We start from the raw sequence: 6,000 nt of genomic DNA on the forward strand, positions 1-6,000 counted from the left end.
TGTGGCCAAATCAGTATATTTCTGAAGCAGCAATTTGATTTCAGAATCAATTTTAAAAAGAGGGTCCATGCATTGTGATTGTAAATTTGTAATTTCTAGTTGAAGACTGGCATTGAATGTGGTTTGTAAACCTTGTAAATCACTTCTTAATTTTTTCACTCTGACATCAAGCATAAGAATCTCATCACTGTGATCTTCATGTCTTGTATGGCCAAATATATAATTAGGCATTTTGTTTTAGTGGTTATTTATTATTGAATATCTAATTCTTAATTCTATAAAAAAAGGTATAAGCTTGTCATAGGATCCCGGGACCTCAATATATAAGCAGTCACCAGCAGAAACAGTATATACAGTGCCAGAAATCATGTTTGAGTGCTTTATTCTATAAATATTTCTGCCTATTGAAACCTTGACATTACCCTTGGGGGTTGTAATAAATTGTAATTGACCACCTACAGGTAATTGGTAATGATTTAAATTATTGTTAAATATGTACAATATTTTACCTGTTTCATCATCAACATCTGTAAGTATGCTGTTCAGATGAATAATTAACAAAGCACTTAGTTTAGATATTATATCAGAAGAGGGTTGTGGTGTTGGCAGGTCCATAATAGCCTGTTTTTTGAACCCAAATAAGTTCATAGGCATGTTTATTTATTTCAAATCATGCTCTGTAATTGGGCATTGATTACCATTTTTCAAATCACAATGACCCCATGGTAGAGTATGTATGCCACATGACAAAATACATCTCTTATCATCATGTGGGTCCAGAGCCACTTTTCTTACAACATTTGTAGTCAACAAGTGATCCACACTCTGAATTCTGCATTCTGATGTTCTGACTGAACTCTGTGATTTGAGACAATCTTCATAATCTTCAAATTGGAGCTCTTTGTCAACAGTTACTCTGCCGATGCCCTTGGCTTTTTTGAGAACAGCACCACTACATGTTTCAAAACTGTACATCTTGGTCCTTAACCCAGCAAATGCCACAATAACATCACTAAGTGTCTCATCTTTTAACTTGCCAGGCACCTTTTTGTTGTAGGGTTGAATCTTTGTATGTTCACTGGTATCAAAATATTCAAGCAATGCAGGCTGAGTCATATCTTGATAGACATCTTCTGTCTGAATATCAAGAATAAAACTATCTGTGTCCATGTACATCAATTTTACACAATCACCATAAATAGGCTTGAGCACATCATAATAGAGCTTTAACATGTGTAATTTGGCCAATTCCAATATCACAGCCCCTACATAAATAGGCTTATCAAACTTAATCTTTGTTTTTTTCATGTTGAAGAGTGCCATATTTTCATCATAAATTCTTCTATAATTGAAATTAGGCTTTGCAATCAATTTTTTGCTCAGGCTGGGGTCAGTAATTATTTTAACATCAGTATGTTTTCTGACATTTTCTATGGTTTTGCCATACACTGAATTTACCATCAATTTAAGCAAGGTCTTATCAAATTGGCTCATTGCAGATGTTCGAAGCTCTGTGTTTGTATCAATATATGGTTTCAACCATCTTGAGTGCCTGAACCTCAAAACTTTGCCACCTTTGGTCACTTGAACACCATGATTCTTTAGGAACTGGAGGTTTTTATAATATATGACATAATCCTGTTTTGGCTCTAGAGTCATCATTAGCTTCTTCTGTTTAGAGCCAGGTGAACACTCAACCTCTGGAATTGGGGGCAGATCAGAAAATGTGTTGTTTAAATCATCAGGAATTGTCAGATCAACCTCTAAGAACAGGCCATAGTCATTGTCATCAAAATCCTGAAGATCTTTAATATTGAAATCTTCAACCCACTCAAGCCCTGCATATGGCAGTTTATCCATCATGGCATAACCATACAAGCTGTTGGCATCTACATACAGTATATAATTTGATGGCAGTGCTGGATCATAATCAGGAATGTATTTGTTGTTAGCTCTGGCATATCTCTGAGAGCATTGCACCATGCCCCCTCTTATACATTGCTCCATAAACAGATACATATCTTGATCTTGGATCAGATCCAATTGCATTTTAGTGTTTAAAAACATTGCAGACCATGCTAGGCCCGGAGCACTGTAAAAATACATTGGATCCAGCTTATAATTTTCCATGGAAGATTTTCTAAATGCCTGCAGTATATCGGCTAAGAGAGCCACATCAAGTTTTAAATATGCCTTGTGATAATCACCAAATGTCTGGCATTTTAAATTGTTCCACATCAATTGGGCATGGTGATAATCTTCATCAGTGATTCCAGATCCTCTGAGTTTGCTGTAAAACTCTTGTTGTGGTGGCAGAGCACACTCATCAAATTTAGAAAAACCTGTAACATAGTCATATGGATATACACCCTTCCGCCTAATTAATTTCAGGTCCTGATTTGGAAACAAAGCACATGTGATTTTAAATTGATCATCAGATAATTGACTGGCCAGTGTAGCCAGGCTAGCAGACAGAATTCTGTAAGAATCAAGAAATCTTAAGTGAATGGGAACACCATTAACTTTAATTATCTTGCTAATAGCTATATATTTCTCATTATTTTCTGCTAAAATATTTAAATTCTGCTTGTCAAACCCCTCGTACCTGATCAGATGATGAAAATCATAATTGGATGCACCATGGCAAAATATAGGGACAAATTTTGGTCTCTGGATCTTAATATTACAGCTATTACACAGGGCCATTTTGAATTTACCATCTGTATGAGAATGGTGTTTCACCTTGATATTTATATCTGAAAATTCAGAATCACATACCGGGCATTTTTCTGCATTGTTGAAATCTTCAATCTGTTCCTCTGTTAAAGGCAACATGGGTTTTGATTTTAATAAGACATTAGATGCTATGTCATGGCACTCATTTTCTATTCTATGTGCAAATTCTTTCATGGCATCTGCTCCCATGTATAAATATTCTTTACTAACCACACCATCCTGTACAACAACATAATAAAAACTAGAAGGTTCATGTAACTGGTATGATGTAATTGAAGATTCATCAGGATCTGGATTGCAGAATGCAAGGGGTTTGAGGTTTGAGGTTGTTTTTTGACCATCAAATACAGTTAAACATCTTCGGCACAACTTAAATATTCTATTAAATTTGTCTAGTTGTTTTCTTACTAAAGCTTCAAGATTATGTATCAAAGTGTAATGGTATGTGCCATCTCCTTCAATTAAGAGCAGATCAATCGGAACAGCAGAATCATCATCAAGTGTACTGATTCTGAGAGGTGCTATCAAGCAATTGCCACGACCAGTGGAACAAATAAAAATATTAATAGATAATTGTTTACCATTGATATCCCTGGCCTTTTTTTTTCAAATTTATCAATATTCTGAACAGACATTGGATATTCTAAGCCCTCCATAGCATCATCAAAATCATGTTCATGCTGTTTACAATAAGTTATTCTCTGAGGATTCGTTAAAACTGGATACAAAGCAGCTAAAATACACCACAGAAAGCATTTCTCATCATTATTTTCTATGTTAACTACAGCTTTTTTTGTTTTTAATATTGGCAGGTAATGGCAGATATGTAGAACCTTGTAATGGGCTGAATTCAGAAATATTAATATATAACTTGTGTGGAGATCCGCATAGGCTCCATCCTGACTCTTTTGCTGCAAATTCAGAGTGTTTAATATTCAATTGCTCTATCAAACTGCTTATTATTTTGTCTAAATTTGCATTTGAATATATAGGTACAGTTTCTGTTATGTGGGGCTGTGTAAATTTTGTGCCATTTGGCTTCTTATATTGTGTAAACAATTTGAGGGACAGCTTATAAGAGCCATTTTGTGCATTTAGAATTGCCTGCACATCAGGATTTATACTGTTCAAAAAATTCTTAATGTCACATCTTGGCTCATAATTGGCCATTAAAACTGCTATGGGTAGGTGGTGCATAGCGTGGCTGCTTTGCTGCTCTAGCATTAACAGGTGCTTCATGCTTCCTTTTCAGACCAGATGTAGATGGCTGTGAGGGCAATATTGATGACTGTACATAACAAGTACACTTATGCCTATTGTAATATGCTTTGCTTAATATTTTATGGCATCTTGGACATATTTTTGTAGGCTTTCTGCATTTCTTAGGGTCACAAATATGCCGGTGCCTAGCCCAATTAGAACTAGATATATTTTTATTGAATTGATTGCAATATTTCAAGTTTGGCATTTTTATTGTTTATTTATATAAAATTTCTTGGTCCAAAAAACAGAAGTATGGATAATATGCCAAAACAATTATAACAGCAATTAGTGGCTGAACTGGTGCTTTTATACCCAAACAACAGCAATAACTAGGCTCTGGTGATCCCCAATATAAAATAATTTTGCTCTATTATGCTGTTGTATAACACACTTTACAAGGTTTCAAACCTCAGCTGTATATCAGCTAGCAGTGAATATTCTCAAAATCTCACGTGTGGGGATATTATTTTGCCACATGTATTTCAATCTCACACACTTTACCAGTCCTCAAACCCAGAAGCTTTTGATTACAAAGCAATAATACAAACACTTTGCCATCAGGGGAGGCCTACACATTTTACCAGGGCTCAAACCCAGAGCTCTTGTTTACAAGGCAGCAATATTAACACTTCTCCATGGGGGGGCCTCAAACCCAGAAGCTTTTGATTACAAAACAATAATACAAACACTTTGCCATCAGGGGAGGCCTACACATTTTACCAGGGCTCAAACCCAGAGCTCTTGTTTACAAGGCAGCAATATTAACACTTCTTCATGGGGGGGGCTCAAACCCAGAAGCTTTTGATTACAAAGCATATAAGCCATGGGACTATGTCCACATTCTATTGAGTATCAGAACCCAGGAGTTATGAGCTCTATATCAGCTAAATACAGTCAAAGTTGGACTTTGAACTGTGCAATGAATATTCTGTAAGTCTCACTTGTGTATATATTATCAGAACAAGGCAAAACCTGAATTGGGCTCAGGCATACATGACAACATGCAAAAGGGTAATGTTCTTTTACTAAGAATTTCCCTCTATTACACAGAAATATTAATTGAAGTTTTATGCTCTTTCAGTGAATTACACAGAAATATCATTAATGCCCCCTTTTAGCTGTGTAGATTATATCTCTTGCGTGCCAGCATATGAAAGCCCCCAGGAATGCATAATTTATTACCGGCCAAGCTATTTCTCAGAAATGTATTAGTCTATCAGACAATTTTGATCAGGAAAATTGATGCATTTCTGAACTAAATAATTGCCCCGAGCAATAAAACTGATTAAAGATTAAGAAGAAAATAGAATTTGCAGCCTGCTTTTGTCCAAGGTAATTCTGTATTGAATTAGATCTGTAAGTTGTTAAGAGTATGAGGATATGAGTACTTTTGGTTTAGTTTTAGGTGTAGCAAAAACAATATCAAGAGGGGCATATTTTTGACAAGTTTACAGACAACAAACTGAGAGATTCAGCCTTTGCACACTTGGTCAAATCTGTCTGTTGAGACTTCTTCATTTGTACACTAGGGCTCAAAATTATTTAGATTTAACTGTGTGCACACATGGCCGATTGATTCATATAGACATCTTGACATTGTTTTAAGTGTAGCCAAATCGGGCTGTTTAATCATATGAGCTCTTCATTTGTACACTGTATGATTCTTCATTTGTACACTAGGGCTCAAAATTCTTTAGATTTAAATATGTGCACACTTGGCCGATTGGGGCATATGGGCATCTTGGCATAGTTTTAAGTGTAGCCAAATCGGGCTGTTTAATCATATGGCTCTTCATTTGTTGTGCCAATATTATCATCAATACAACTACTCGCACGAAATGATCCACCATTTTGTTGTTGAATAAAAACTATATTATAAAGAATCTCTCAGTGAAACATAAATGCCACAAAGGTTACACTTTGGAAAAACGTACTACTGCATTACATGTTCTATCTGGCCACCGTTTTGACTTTTAACCTCAGTCAAGCGAACACTAATAT

This window comes from Lepisma saccharinum, chromosome 10 (assembly GCF_977018435.1).
Source record: "Lepisma saccharinum chromosome 10, izLepSacc3.1, whole genome shotgun sequence".
Lineage (NCBI taxonomy): Eukaryota > Metazoa > Arthropoda > Insecta > Zygentoma > Lepismatidae > Lepisma > Lepisma saccharinum.